This window comes from Cetorhinus maximus, chromosome 4, assembly GCF_964194155.1.
Source record: "Cetorhinus maximus chromosome 4, sCetMax3.hap1.1, whole genome shotgun sequence".
Taxonomy (NCBI): domain Eukaryota; kingdom Metazoa; phylum Chordata; class Chondrichthyes; order Lamniformes; family Cetorhinidae; genus Cetorhinus; species Cetorhinus maximus.
Window position 1 is genome coordinate 20564567 of NC_135882.1, and position 16631 is coordinate 20581197.

Genomic DNA, 16631 nt, shown 5'->3' on the forward strand with positions numbered 1-16631 from the left:
CCACCTTTCCTAGCTCTTCCACTGTCTCTAAATTGTCACACTGCTTGTCCAGTACTAGATGAATAAAAATTTCCCCCAACTAAATATTGGGAAGAGAGAAGACTTCAGCCCCCACCACAAACTCTGTTCCCTCGCCATCTACACCAATCCTCTCCCTGGCAACTTTCTCAGGCTGAACTAGACCATTCACAACCTGGGGTCATATTTGACCCCGAGATGAGCTTTTCACCACATAGCCGCTCCATCACCTAGACCACCTAATTCCACTTCCATTACATCACCTGACTCTAACCTGCCTCATGTCGTCTGCTGCTGAAACACACATCTATGCCTTTACTACCTCTAGATTTGAATATTCTATTGCTCTCATGGTCAGCCTTCCAACTTCCACTCTCCATAAGATTGAGCTCATCCAGAACTCTGCTGCCATATCCTAACTCGCACCATGCCCCATTCAACCAACACCCCAGTGCTGGCTGACTTGCATTGTCTCACGATCTGGCAATACCACAAGTTTAAAATTCTCCTCCTTGTTTTCAAATCCCACACCCCTCTTGAACTCTGTTACCTCCTTCAGCCCTACAATCGTCTGATATTTGTGCTTCTCCAATTTTGGCCTCCTGCGCATCCCGGATTTTAATCATTCCACCATGCTGGCCGTGCCTTCAGCTGTCTAGGCTCCAAACTCTGGGAATCCCGCCCTAAATCCCTCTGCCTCTCTACATCTCTTCTCCTTTAAGACACTCTTTAAAAACTAACTCTTTTGGTCATCTGTCCTAATTATTATCTGCTCATGTGGCTCAATGTCAAATTTTGTTTGATAATGCTCTTGAAGGAAGATCGCTGACCTGAAACATTTACTCTCTCTCCACAGATGCTGCCTGACCTGCTGAGTATTTCTGGCATTTTCGTTTATATTTTAAAATATCCTGTTTGTTATCCCTGAAAGTGTTGAAGCAGGATCCACCCTCCCACCACAGTAGATTGATACAGCACAGAAGGAGGCCTTTCAGTCCATCACATCTGCACTGGCTCTTTGGTAGGGCTATCCAATTAGTCGCACTTCCCTGCTCTTTCTTCACAAAAAAAATTAAATCATTTTCCTTCAAATATTTATTCAACTCCATTTTAATTGTTACCATAGCATCCACTTTCACCTCAGAGATCGCTTTCCAGACCGTGGTCATAGTTCATGTTGGACAAATGAACAGAAGGACATGCTGATAGGGTTACAGGAGGAGGTTCAACATTCTGCCCTTGGGCAAAATGGTCCGTTTCTATGTTGCAAGTTCTATGTAAACCCTACAGCATATTTATACATGTCATGTAGTGCAATTTGCTGTCCAAATACCATCATTTTGCACAGAAAGTCTTGAAAATGGCAAAACTTCCAGTTTCTAAGTGGATCTGAGTCATCAAAATTTCTTGTCCCATTTAAGCAACAAGGCTTGGGAGTGAGAGCAACAGTTCTGAGCCTCTCTGTATCATTGTTTAACAAGGGAAAGAAAATCTGACGGTGAACAAGCCACAAGACCTTGTGGTTCTACATAAGATTCTGATTCAGCTTCCCAGATTGATTCAAATTCAGATAAAAACAGAAAGTGCTAGAAATGCTCAGCAGGTCCGGCAGCATCTGTGGAGTGAGAAACAAAGTAAACAGGCTGAATTTTACCAGCCCATTGGAGACAGGTTGTGAGATGGGAGAAGTGGTAAAATGGCAGAGAAAGGTGTCAGGAGACAAGTCTTTATGTCACGACTGGATATTACCAAAGAGGAGGGGGGGGTGGGGATCACGCTGGAATGCAGCAGGAAAGTAATGAAGTCTGTTAACCAGGAAATTTTACCAAGTTTTACATTTTTTCAACAGGCACACCACAGCAACAGAGCTTCAGAGCCTTGCCAACGAGGCAGGGTCTTAGTGGGATGTCAGAATTGGCTGCAGTTGGCAGAAATTGCGAGCAGTAGCATGGTTTGGAGCAGTGCTGGGCAATCTGCGGCCCACGGGCTGCATGCAGTCCATCTGGGTTCTGAGTGCAGCCCACAAGGCATTTTGTTCACTGTTGCCCAAGCGCAGGGTTGCCAGACTCTGCTGGTTTCCGTCCACGTAGTTTTTTTCTCTACCAGCATTACATGATACTCACGTAAAGCAAAAGCATGTGAAGTGAGGTGCGTGCTGATTACACACCATTGACTGTGGGAGCCGTGTGCTCCCTCTGCGTCCAATCAAAGCGCTGCATGCAAGCAGACTTTTTCTGCTATTGGACACATCAAATGCATGAAACGCAACTGGCTAACGGATGGAAACTTCCATGCTGAATTGCGATGCGCCTGCACACCTCTGAGTCCTAATCTAAGGACATATCACACTGAGTATGAGGTAAGTAAGGTAAGTGTAAATATTTATTTTGTTTTTACCATTTCAAGTTGAGGACAGTGATATTCATATATGAATGATTAAGCATTTTCTACCCGATACTTACCTGGCAGGGGAGAGACCATGATCATGGTTCTGCCAAGGCAAGGTCGGGAAGCAAAGGCTATAACCAATCGAAACCCATACCATGGGTTATCTAACACCGTCCGAGTCACGGTGAAGGACAGTGAAGGAGGATCACCTATGGATCAGGCCTTCTTCGCCAGGAGGATCCTGTTGAAGGTGTGCGGCTTTGAAGCTCCGGAGATCTTCACCCTACAGGACTTCCCCAACGCTGGATTTTTTGATGTAACGTTCAAGCGGGTGGCAGACTGTGTGCAGCTCCTGAGGGTGTTCGAGGAGAAGAGAGACCTGCCGGAGATGAAGATCCTGACAGCGGAGGCGCTCTTTTCTCTGCCGTTGCAATGGGACCGTGTGGTGATGGTGCATCTGTACAACCCCTTCATCCCTGTCGCCGACGTGGTCACCTTCCTCACCAGGTACTTCGATAAGGTGGGGAGCGGCACCGAATTTCGAGACGACTTGGGGATCTGGACAGGCAAACACCAGTTTAAGGTCACGCTAAAGACCGACGGTAAGGGAGCCATTTTCCACCCTCCTTCCAGATTCGCTATCGGGGGAAACCGTGGCTACCTGGTCTATGCTGGGCAACCCAAGCATTGTCGCTCATGCGGCAAGGCTGGTCATGTGGCGGCCAACTGCAGCGCCTCCCTCTGCAAGATCTGCAAACAGGAAGGGCACCAGACAAAAGACTGCAAACAGGCTAAGTGCTGCAACCTGTGTGGCGAGGCAGGTCACCTCTACAGGACCTGCCCCAAACGCTGCCGTACTTACGCACAGGCAGCCAAAGCCAACGAAGGGGAAGCAGAAGAAATGCTTCGTGTCACTCCAACCACCAAGGCCCCCAGGGAGCTCAATGGGACAAAGGAGGACACAGAGAGAGACAAGGTGGAGGAAGAGATTGAGGCAACAGATAGCAAATCAACAGTACTACCCCCTGAACCTCCCAGTCCTCAGGACAGCGAATCAATGGAGGAGGAGGCAGCAGTGGAAAAGAAGCAAGGGGAGTGGCAGACGGTGAGGAGAGCCAAAAGGAAGAAGGAGCGAAGAAGAAGCAAAGCCACTTCCCAGACAAGTGGCAAGAGGCGTCTCCCATCCGACATGGATGACAAAGGCAGCAGCTCCTCGGATGAAGAAGTGCCAGGGCGGCACCGACAGAAGAAGCGGCAAAGCTCCAGGGAGTTGGAGGACGAGACACCCGAGCTCCAGAACATTGGAGACAACAAGGAGACCAGCGCACCCCAACTTTGCCCGCAACCTGAGGAGGCCAGTGCACCACAGCCCCAGGAATCTGGGAGCAGTGAGGCAATCATCGCACCCCAGCTCCGGGAAGCCAGGAACAGCAACGCCCCAGAGGGGGTGAGGTTTGGAGAAGCTTCTCCAGCAAAGGTCATCTCAAAACCCGCTCTCTGCGCGAACCCCCAGATGCCACCTGAGCAGAACACTGCCAATGAGGACTTCCTCAGCCCATCCAAAGTGAAGGAATTTGAGCTCACTATGGGTATGAAGGAGCAGACTAAAGGTCTGGGACTCTCAGAGACAACAGGTTTGGTAGGAGAATAAATGCTTTAAAATGGGTTTAAAGATTGTATCCATAAATGTGCGTAGCATTAAATCTACTACGCGATGTGTGGCGACCTTGGACTACCTTGCCAAGGTCAAAGCTGACCTGTTGTTTCTGCAGGAGTGTGCGATACCGCACCTCAGCTCCTACAGGCAATGGTCACGATGGTGGTCCCACGGGCCATCAATCTGGTCGGGCAGAAACGACTCTCGTTCCTCCAGTCTGGGTATTCTGCTGCGGGGAGGCAACTTCACCGTCTCCGAGGTTAAGGAGGTGGTGGGCGGGCGCCTCCTCGTAGCAGACGTAATGTACAAGAAATCTCCACTCCGGTTAATTAACGTGTACGGCCCATCACAAGGGGCCGAGCGGCTGGAGGTTTTTCAGCAACTCCCACTGCTGCTGGCGATCTCCAGGCCGGTCATTCTGGGCGGTGACTTCAACTGCATCATCGATGTGGCTGGACGATCCAGCAGGGCCGACAGCAGATTGGACGCTACGTCCAGATCCCTGATGGAAACAGTTAAGGATGCCAAGCTGCACGACGTCTTCAGCAACCCTGCAGACGGAGCACAGCATAGATACACCTGGTCGCAGCCAGACGGGTCCATCCGTTCCAGGATAGACTTCCTGTTTGTGTCCCGTGCATTCGCAGTCAGATCCACCGACGTCAAGCCGGTGTTTTTCTCTGACCACTGCCTCCTACTGGCGGACTGCCACTTAGAGAAGGACCAGAGGGTGGGCAGGGGGGCATGGAAGCTAAACGTGCAACTGCTGACCCCAGAGAACATTGAGGAGCTCAAGAGGGATTACAAAGGTTGGAGAACCGTGAAACCCCTCTTTGAGTCCCTGACACACTGGTGGGAAGCGATCAAGGGAAACGTCAAGAGGTTTTTCATCCTCAAAAGCACCCAGAAAGCTAGAAAGGAACAGAGGGAAATGTCTCGACTCCAGGAAAACATGCAGAATCTGCTCCGGCTGTGGTCGATGGGGGTCGATGTCAAGGAGGAACTCCAAGAGGTGAAGAGCCAGCAAGTCTCGCGCTTTGCCTCGGAGGCCTCCAAGATCATCTTCCGTTCCAGAGTCCACTCCGTGGAGCAGGATGAGACGTGCTCACGTTTCTTCTTCCAAAAGGTACACAGAGAGGGCTCTGTGATCAGCAGCCTGAAGGAAGAAGATGGCTCAGTAAAGTCATCGCAGTCTGACATTTTGAGGATCAGCAAATCCTTTTATGCCGGATTGTATGACGTGAAGCCCACAGACAGCACGGCCTCCCAGTCCTTTCTGTCCTCTATCACGGAGGTCTTAAACGACAGTACACGGGAGATTCTGGAAAAACCGCTAACTCCTGACGAACTGACTAAGGCCCTTGAGTCCTTCGAGAAGAGTAGAACTGCCGGAAGTGACGGCTTGCCGGCGGAGTTGTATTCGGCTCTGTGGAACTGGATGGGCCCAGACCTGCTAGAAGTGTACGAGAGTATGCTCCTGGCCGGCATGAAACCGGCCGGAATCCATGAGGAAAGGCATTATCACCCTCATCTACAAGCACAAGGGGGGAAGGAAGGAAATTAGAAATTGGCGACCCATTTCACTGTTGAATGTGGACTATAAGATTCTGTCCAAGGTCATCGCCAATCGGGTCAAGTCTGCTCTGGAATTGGTGATCCACCCTGACCAGACCTGCACTGTGCCAGGCAGGAAGATCTCTGACAGCCTCGTGCTGCTCAGGGATACGATTGCCTATGTACAGGACAGGGGTGTGGACACCTGCCTCATCAGCTTGGATCAGGAGAAGGCCTTTGACAGAATATCGCACACCTACATGGTGGATGTGCTCTCCAAAATGGGGTTTGGGGAGGGAATTCGAAATTGGATCCAACTGCTCTACACTAACATCAGTAGCGCAGTCTCAATCAATGGGTGGGAAACAGATAGCTTTTTGATTAAATCTGGAGTCAGGCAGGGCTGTCCTCTCTCGCCTGTTCTTTTCGTGTGTTGCATAGAACCCTTTGCTGAGTCCATCAGGAAGGATCCGGGCATAAGAGGAGTGACGATCCCAGGCAGTGGAGGCACTCAGGTAAAAGCCTCCATGTACATGGATGATGTCGCCGTCTTCTGCTCGGATCCGCTGTCGGTGCGCAGACTGATCCACATCTGCAACCAGTTCGAACTGGCCTCGGGAGCCAAGGTAAATCATGGGAAGAGCGAGGCCATGTTCTTTGGGAACTGGGCTGACCGATCCTTTGTCCCCTTCACTGTCAGGGCTGACGGCCTGAAGGCGCAGGGGATATGGTTCGGAGGGACCAGGGCATGCGTTAGAAACTGGAAGGAGTGAGTGTCTATGGTGAACAGGAAGCTGGGCATGTGGGAGCGACGCTCCCTCTCCATTGCGGGTAAGAACCTGGTCATCAGGTGTGAGGCACTCTCGTTGTTGCTGTACGTGGCGCAGGTCTGGCCCATTCCACACTCCTGCGTGGTGACGATCACTCGAGCCATCTTCCGCTTTATCTGGAGGTCAAAAATGGATTGTGTCCGCAGGGACGCGATGTACAAGCCTCTAGATAAAGGGGGAAAAAACGTGCCCAACATCGCCCTCATACTGATGGCCACCTTTGTGTGTGGCTGCATCAAGCAGTGCGTAGACCCTCAGTACGCAAACACCAAGTGTCACTACGTGCTGAGGTTCTACCTGTCCCCGGTGTTGCGAAGGATGGGTCTGGCCACGCTGCCGCGGAACGCTCCAAGTAGTTGGACCGTGCCGTACCACCTGTCCCTCGTGGAGAAATTTATGCAGAGAAACACCTTTGACCACAAGTCCATCAGGCAGTGGTTGGCACGTAACATCTTAGAGGTCCTGAGGGAAAAGGAGAGGGTGGATCCTGTGGGATAGTACCCCGAGCAAACTGTCAAAGTCATTTGGCAGAATGCTTCATCGCCAGAACTTTCCAACAAGCACCAAGACGTAGCTTGGCTGGTGGTGAGAAAGGCCCTTCCCGTCAGATCCTTCCTACATGCCAGGAGTTTCACCCCCTCGGCACGTTGCCCTCGAGGTGGCTGTGGTGGGGAAGAGACCGTTGTTCACCTCCTTGTAGATTGTGCCTTTGCAAAGAAGGTCTGGAGAGAGATGCAGTGGTTGCTGTCGAGGTTCATCCCGAGCAGTTCTGTGACACAGGACTCTGTGCTCTACGGGCTGTTCCCAGGGACACACACCGAGACAAACATCAACTGCAGCTGGAGGATCATCAACTCGGTGAAAGACGCTCTTTGGTCTGCCCGAAACTTGTTGGTCTTCCAGCACAAAGAGTTGTCCCCGACCGAGTGTTGCAGACTGGCACATTCCAAAGTCCAGGACTACGTGCTGAGGGACGCACTAAAGCTTGGGGCAGCTGCCGCAAAGGCACAATGGGGAAGGGTTGCTGTCTAAGACCTTTCTGCCACCGTGCACCGAGGGACTGGGAACTGTTTAAATCTCCTCGGGCTGTACAGCTCAAAAGGATTGTCTGCAAACGATTGTAATATTGTTTGTACTGATGCACCTGGTGATACATGTTGTAAAAGTTGAACCTGATTGTACCTTTGTAATGGTGTTTTTGAAATGGTTTGGAATGTGGTTGAAGATATTTTATGAATAAAGTATATTTTTGCAAAAAATAAAAAAAAAATTTTTTCTATAACTCGTTATGAAATATTTGGTGTGTATTAAATGTATTTAATCTTATTTATGGGGTCATGGTTAGTACACATGCCTGATTTCAATCTTGCAGCCCACTGAGATGAAGGAGAGCCGCTCATGCGGCCTACTCACTAGCTTAGGTTGCCCATCACTGTAATAGACTATATGATAGCAAATCTCCCATAGGTATTTAAGCCTACTAAGCGGAGGATATGCTGTTTTATAAGGACGTTTGACAGTTTAGTGCACAATGCATTATTCTGCTTCAGAGCTGTGGAATCTAGTTTGTGCCATCACTGACAACAATATTTCACTGGAAACAAATCTGACATCCTTCCTACTATTTATGACCACTGTGCCTCCCTCACTACACTTATAATTTTAGCCCCTAACTTCTCTACAGGTTTACAACAGCATCATTGAGGATGCTGTCTACTCACTGGCCTAGGTTGCACATCACTGGTTTGGAGGGAGGGCCGCAGAAGTGCAACAGGAGCAGGGGCTAACTTGCCTAGCACAGAGGGACAAAAACTGGTCGAGTGTCCTCTCACCTTGGTACTTGTATATACAGAGCAGGGGGAGTGGGAGGCCCAGAGAATTGAGTGCAGCTATTTGCCATGGGCCTCATTCACTCAAGCTTTGAGACCTCTAGTGAGGAGGAGTGTGAGAGAGGAAGAGAGCTGCAGCTGAAGGGAGCGTGGTAGCAGCAAGAGAGGAACACCAGGGGTCATGAGCCTGCAAGGGGGCAGGGAAGAGGAGGGCGCATAGGGGAATGCATCCAACCTCTTGCACACAGAAGATAATACTTGTCAAAGAGATTTTATCACTTGAGACTCAACTTCCTACAAACGTTATAGGAACAGTGTCGCCAAAGACTGCGCCTCGCTAGCGAGGCTGTTACCGAGCTGTGTGCCATAATGGTGAAGGAGCTGAACCCTATAGGAAGGGGCCGGCACCTAATGCCTGTCATGCCTCAGGGTCATTCCAGGAATCCACTGGAGGTATCAGTCTGCAGCTCATCATTGCGTCAAGATGGTTACCAATGCCATTTTCAAGAGGGTCAGCCAGTATGCGTGCTTTTGCACCAATCCGGACAGTCAAACTGAAAGGGCTGTAGGATTTGAGGCCAATCCCCCAGTTGCAGGGTGTTATCAAGTGCACGCCTGTCGCCATCAAGGCTCCCACAGATCAGACTGCAGTCTTCATCAACAGGAAGGGCTTCCATGTGCTCGATGTACAAGTGGTCTGCGACCAATGCAAATAGATCTTTCAGATGTGTGCAAGATTCCCAAGAGGCAGCCACAACACCTGGATACTAAGGCAGTCCCAGGTGCCTGACCTTTTACGCCTGTGAGGAACCCAAGCACAGATGGAGAGAACAGAGACAACAGCTGCCACAGGACAACCCGAGTGACCATAGGCCTTCTGAGGATGCTGTTGCGATGCTTGGATGGATCTGGTGGAGCTCTTCAATATATCCCAGCAAGGGCCTCATGTATCATGATGGTGTGCTGTACTCTGCACAACCTGGCTCTACAGAGGGGGGAAGCTCTGAACAATGAGGCCATCCTGGAGTGCGATAAAAGCAAAAAACTGCGGATGCTGGAAATCCAAAACAAAAACAAAAATACTTGGAAAAACTCAGCAGGTCTGGCAGCATCTGCGGAGAGGAACACAGTTAACTTTTCGAGTCCACATGACTCAACAGAACTAAGGAAAAATAGAAAAGAGGTGAAATATAAGCTGGTTTAAGGGGTGGGTGGGTCAAGAAGAGCTGGATAGAGGGCCAGTGATAGGTGGAGATAACCAAAAGATGTCACAGACAAAACGACAAAGAGGTGTTGAAGGTGGTGATATTATCTAAAGGAATGTGCTAATTAAGGGTAGAAAGCAGGACGAGCAAGGTACAGATAGCCCTAGTGGGGGTGGGGTGGGGTGAAGGAATCGAAAAAGGCTAAATGGTAGAGATAAAACAATGGATGGAAATATATTTAAAAATAATGGAAATAGGTGTGAAAAGAAAAATCTATATAAATTATTGGAACAAAGAAAAAGGAGGGGGAAAATCGGAAAGGGGGTGGGGATGGAGGAGAGAGTTCATGATCTAAAATTGTTGAACTCAATATTCAGTCCGGAAGGCTGTAAAGTGCCTCGTCGGAAGATGAGGTGCTGTTCCTCCAGTTTGCGTTGAGCTTCACTGGAACAATGCAGCAAGCCAAGGACGGACATGTGGGCATGAGAGCAGGGTGGAGTGTTGAAATGGCAAGCGACAGGGAGGTCTGGGTAATGCTTGTGGACAGACCGAAGGTGTTCTGCAAAGCGGTCACCCAGTCTGCGTTTGGTCTCTCCAGTGTAGAGGAAACCGCATTGGGAGCAGCGAACGCAGTAGACTAAGTTGAGGGAAGTGCAAGTGAAATGCTGCTTCACTTGAAAGGAGTCTTTGGGCCCTTGGACGGTGAGGAGAGGGGAAGTAAAGGGGCAGGTGTTGCACCTTCTGCGGTTGCATGGAAAGGTGACGTGGGAGGGGGTTGAGGTGTAGAGGGTGATGGAGGAGTGGACCAGGGTGTCACAGAGGGAACGATCCCTATGGAATGCCGCCAGGGGTGCCTTCTCCAACAACAAGGATATGGAGGGGGATTGTGATCTGGCACAAAAGGATGAAGACCCCAAGAGATAGCAGGCAAGGTGCAATAAGAGACATACGAGGAGGCTCACACTGTCCTAATACGGGCACGTTTCACATAAGCCTTATTTACACACCCAGTCAATCCAATAAATCTTCCATCTTCTGCAGACTTGTTATTTGTGTCATTGAATGCTTCCATTTTCCTGGAGCTGTCATCACCTGAGGCAAAAGCACGGGAAATGCATCAACCTCATCCAGTGTGGTCTTTCCCATCACACTCTTAGCAGCAGCCAGCAAATTGCTAACGGCCCAATAGTGTGTGAAAAGGTATTCTTTTTGCGATGCACAATTTCACAGCTTATTTAAGACACATTCACAGCAAGGTGACATCTAACATCAGGATTGCATCCCATGAAACCCAACTGCAGCTAGGTGGGCATTTTCTCATGCTTTTGAGTACTTCCCTGCACTCCTACTGTGCTGTTAGCTGAGGTGGAGGCTGGCTGCTGGCCTTCCTGCTCCATGGCTTTCAGTGACTGTGGCGGTCATCCTCTAGGTGCCTGAGGCCTGGAGAGCCCAGACATATTGAGGACCTCCTCCACAGGTGCAGGATGCCCCTATGTCTCCGTGGCTTACAAAGCGCTGGTATCACCATCAAAAGGGCTGAGGAACAGCTTTCCATGGGAGAAGTGCCCTCAAAGGAGCCCCCGGATGCTGCAAATGTCTGCTCCTTTACCCTTTCAGGGTACATTTGGCTCTCCCTGCTCACCAGGGGAGTTAGAGCACCCAGTGATAGCTCCAGGTGATCACCACCATCCCCCCCTCGCCCACCTTGTTCAGCCTTTGCTCCATTGAGTTCGTGGAGGTGACAATGACCTGCGGGTTCACGTGCATCTCCAGCATCCACTGGGTGGTATGTTGGAATGGCTCTCCATGAGATTATCATCTCTCGATGGAGGAAACCATGTGCGCTTATAACAGAGTCAAGGCACTCATGGCCGGGGTTCCTCCATTGTCCGTGCATAGCTTCTGACAACTTCACCAGATGTTCCTGCACCTCACACTGCAGCTCCAGCATTTGCTACCTTGTGGATGACTCTAGAGGCACGTTATCAGCCTGAAGCTGAGCATCATGTGCCTTCCCACAGTCTGCCAAGTGTGAGTGGTCTCAAATGTCACAGACTCCATCAGCTGCTTGGGTGTGTCTGTGCAGTGCTCACCAGATTGTGACCCCATTATTAATCGCAAACACATGCCCACCAATGCAATGGTGAAGAATATAAGAAAATGATGTGATTGTGTAACATCTGTGGATCCCTCCTCCACAGAGCTGCAGGTCTTTCACTCAGGCTCGGTGACTAGCCCCTCTCATCTAAAGCCTGCAAGAGAGTTAATGCTGATGTGAGGGCAATGCGTGTTCCAAATCTCCTTCTAACTACTCATCATCTGGAGCTCTATGTGATAGGTGGTACACACATGAACACTACGATTTATGCTCGCCAAGAGGTCTCTCCTTTGCCCATCCATTAGGTTACTCGCTTTCTCAGAGTTCCATGCCCATCTCACCACCCACAACCACCTTGCCTGCCTCCATTCCTCCCAGTTCCAGTGCTTCTTCTTTCAGGACCATGAGGATGGTGATGTAGGGCATGCCATCTTTGGTTCTTGACTTTTCCATCGCATTGCGAGTGCTCTTCTCCTGCAAGCAGATAAATTCCCATTGATATACACCCAAAGAGACGCACAGCCCCTATGTTGGTGGCAGCCTGACAGTCCAATGTGGTACCACAGGCTTGCCTCCTGAATATGGCCAACCAGCACTAATTGTGCAACAGTCACATCTGCTTTAACAATGTCATGCTCAGAAAGACTAGCGAGCATCTGACAGCCAATGCTGATGCCTGGGTAATCTCCAGCAGCCAGATGGGCACACCCAGCTCACCCCCATCTCCAATCTCACGTTCACCCTCAGTCACATTTAATGCTGCAAGCTGAATGTTATGCACTGCACTCACTTTTCCAAAATACATCAGGTCATTGACCCTTTCTCAGCACTGCAACATGTACAAGGAGCAACTCCATCTTGCCATCCCAAACGATCACGACTTTCTCCATTTCCTTACAGCCCGGAGGAACATCTCCAGGGAGGTATCTTTGAATCTTAAAAACAAAAAACTACTGCGGATGCTGGAAATCCAAAACAAAAACAAAATTGTGAGAACAAGTTCAGCCAGACGGAGGAGAGTAGTGGTGGATGGGGATTGTTCGGTCCTATGTTCAAGGAAGAAGCTAAGGGCCCTCAGACCATCCTGGTGGGGGATGGAAGTGATGGTCTGAGGGCCCTTAGCTTCTTCCTTGAACATAGGCCCGAACAATCCCCGTCCACCACTACACTCCTCCGTCTGGCTGAACTTGTTCTCACACTGAACAATTTCTCCTTTAACTCCTCTCACTTCCTCCAAATAAAAGGTGTGGCTATGGGTACCCGCATGGGCCCTAGCTATGCCTGTCTCTTTATGGGGTATGTGGAACATTCCTTGTTCCAGTCCTACTCCGGCCCCCTCCCATAACTCTTTCTCCGGTACAGCGATGATTACTTCGGTGCCGCTTCATGCTCTCGTCGGGACCTGGAAAAATTTATTAATTTTGCTTCCAATGTCCACCCCATCATCATTTTCACATGGTCCATCTCTGACACTTCCCTTCCCTTCCCTCCCTGTCTCAATTTCTGATGATAGACTGTCCACCAATATCCATTACAAGCCTACCGACTCCCACAGCTACCTCGACTACAGCTCCTCACACCCCGCTTCCGGTAAGGACTCCATCCAATTCTCTCAGTTCCTTCGCCTCCGTCGCATCTGTTCTGATGACGCTACCTTCAAAAGCAGTTCCTCTGACATGTCCTCCTTCTTCCTTAACCGAGGTTTTCCACCCACGGTCCTTGACAGGGCCCTCAACCGTGTCCGGCCCATCTCCCGCGCATCCACCCTCACGCCTTCTCCTCCCTCCCAGAAACATGATAGGGTCCCCCCTGTCCTCACTTATCACCCCACCAGCCTCTGCATTCAAAGGATCATCCTCCGCCATCTCCAGCATGATGCCACCACCAAACACATCTTCCCTTCACCCTCCCTGGCGGCATTCCGTAGGGATCGTTCCCTCCGGGACACTCTGGTCCACTCCTCCATCACCCCCTACTCCTCAACCCCCACCTATGGCACCTCCCCATGCCCACGCAGAAGATGCAACACCTGCCCCTTCACTTCCTCTCTCCTCACCGTCCAAGGGCCCAAACACTCCTTTCAAGTGAAGCAGCATTTCACTTGCATTTCCCCTAACTTAGTCTACTGCATTCATTGCTCCCAATGCGGTCTCCTCTACATTGGAGAGACCAAACGCAAACTGGGCGACCGCTTTGCAGAACACCTGCGGTCTGTCCGCAAGAAAGACCCAAACCTCCCTGTCACTTGTCATTTTAACACTCCACCCTGCTCTCTTGCCCACATGTCTGTCCTTGGCTTGCTGCATTGTTCCAGTGAAGCCCAATGCAAACTGGAGGAACAGCACCTCATCTTCCGACTAGGCACTTTACAGCCTTCCGGGCTGAATATTGAATTCAACAACTTTAGATCTTAAACTCCCTCCCCCCATCCCCACCCCGTTTCTTCCCCCTCCCTTTTGTTTTTTTCAATAATTTATATAGATTTTTCTTTTCCCATCTATTTCCATTATTTTTAAATCTACAACTAATACCTTGTCAGTCTTTCCACCCCACCCCCACTAGAGCTGTACCTTGAGTGTCCTGCCATCCATTCTTAATTAGCACATTTTCTTAGATAATATCACCACCTTCAATATCTCTTTGATCCTTTTGTCTGTGACATCTTTTGATTATCTGCTCCTATCACTGCTTACTTGTCCCTACAACCACCACCCCCCTCAATTTCTCTCTCTCTACCCCGCCGGCCCCCCCCCCCCCCCCCCCGACCCCACCTTAAACCAGCTTATATTTCACCCCTCTCCTAACTATACTCAGTTCTGTTGAAGGGGCGTGAGGACTCGAAACGTCAACTCTTTTCTTCTCCGCCGATGCTGCCAGACCTGCTGAGTTTTTCCAGGTAATTTTGTTTTTATCTTTGAATCTTGGTCTATCTTTGACCATGTCTTCACTTTGACATTCTGCCGGAGCTCTCTCACTGCTTCCTCCAGGGCTGCTGCAGTATTATGTTCTGCTGGCTGGCTGTTAAAGATAGTGCCAGCGTTCAGGAAGTGGAACATTGCCCTGTCTGTGCTATCTCACTGGCCACCTCCCTTGCCTGCCAAGCCCTTACTTGGCTAGCCCCGATAATATTGTGTGCTCAACTCTGTCACCCGCCTGCGCTGCCTCCGACCCGCTTTCGAACCTGGCAGCAGGACTTGCTTGAGTTAAAATTTTGCCTTACATTTCAGGTCTGTGACCTTTCATCAGAACTGGGATAAATTAGAAATGTGATAAGTTTTGAGTAAGTGAAAAGGGGGAGGATGAGAGGTACAAAAGGGAAGATCTGTGATAGGGTAGAGGGCAGGGGAGATTAATAGACAAAAAGGTTTCATGGTCAAAGAAGTGGCAATGGGACAAGTAAAAAGGCAAAAGACATGTCTACAGGAAGTGTGAATATGGCATGATCCAGAATAACTGCCTTCTGAAAGCAAAATAAATAAAAATGAGAAAAAAAAAACCAGCAAAGAAACACAAAAAAAGTGTGACAGAGTGACAAAAGGTCACAGATCTGAAATGTTAAGACCATAAGGCCATAAGACATAGGAGCAGAAATAGGCCATTCAGCCCATCAAGTCTGCTCCGCCATTCAATGAGGTCAGGCTGATCTGATAATCCTCAACTCCACTTTCCTGCCTTTTCCCCATAACTCATGATTCCCTTACTGATTAAAAATCTGTCTATCTCAGCCTTGAATATACTTAACAACCCAGCCTCTACAGCCTTCTGTGGGAAAGAATTCCACAGATTCACTATCCTCTGAGAGAAGAAATTCCTCCTCATCTCTTTCTTAAATGGGTGACCCCTTACTCTGAGATTATGCCCTCTGGACCTAGACTCTCCCACAAGGGGAAACAACCTCTCAGCACCTACCCTGTCAAGCCCCCTAAGAATCTTATATGTTTCAATAAGGTCGGCTCTCATTCTTCTAAACTCCAATGAGTGCTGGTCCAACCTATTCAACCTCTCCTCATAGGAAAATCCTTCCACACCCGAGATCAACCTTGTGAACCTTCTCTGGACTGCCTCCAATGCCAGTATATCTTTCCTCAGATATGGGGACCAAAACTGTTCATAGTATTCTAGGTGTGGCCTAACTAGTGCCTTGTATAGTTTTAGCAAGACTTCCCTATTTTTATACTCCATTCCCTGTGAAATAAAGGCCAACATTCCATGCCTTACCTATTACCTGCTGAACTTGTATGCGAACTTTTTGTGATTCATGCATGAGGACTCCCAAATCCCTCCGTGCTGCAGCTTTTTGCAGTCTTTCTCCATTTAAATAATATTCAGCTCCTCTACTCTTACTGCCAAAGTGCATGACCTCACATTTTCCCACATTATATTCCATCTGTCAAGTTTTTGCCCACTCACTTAACCTGTCTATATCTCTCTGCAGACTCTTTGTATCATCCTCACCACTTGCCTTCCCACCTATCTGTGTGTCGTCTGAAAACTTGGCGATAGTACATTCACTTCCCTCATCCAAGTTATTAATATATATTGTAAATAATTGTGGCCCCAGCATTGATCCCTGTGGCACTCCACTAGTTACAGGTTGCCATCCTGAAATTGCCCCCCTTACCCCAACTCTCTGTCTTCTATTAGTTAACCAATCCTCTATCCATGCTAATATACCACCCCCAACACCATGGGCTCTTACCTTATTAAGTAGGCTTATGTGTGGTACCTTATCGGACACCTTTTGGAAATCCAAATATATTATATCTACTGGTTCCCTTTTATCTATCCTGCTTGTTACCTCTTCAAAGAATTCTAATAAATTTGTCAAGCATGATTTCCCCTTCATGAAGCCATGCTGACTCTGCTTGATGAAATTATGTTTTTTCTAAATGCTCTGCTTTTACATCCTTCATAATAGACTCTAACATTTTCTCAATGACAGATGTTAAGCTAACTGCCCTATGTTACCTGTTTTTTGTCTCCCTCCCTTTTTGAATAAGGGTGTTACATTAGCAGTTTTCCAATCCTCTGGGACTTTCCAGAATCTAAGGA

At 49.1% G+C, this 16631-nt stretch overlaps 1 protein-coding gene across 1 annotated transcript in view; it reads right to left on the reverse strand.

Moving 5' to 3' along the window:
* Positions 1–865: 865 nt before the first annotated feature.
* The window catches only part of LOC144679535 (sperm-associated antigen 1-like), a 503898-nt gene continuing 488132 nt past the window's right edge, over positions 866–16631 (reverse strand). Inside the window, exon 20 of the transcript XR_013576361.1 lies at positions 866–881. The gene's annotated coding sequence lies outside the window, so the exon portion shown is untranslated. The remainder of the gene's footprint in view (positions 882–16631) is intronic.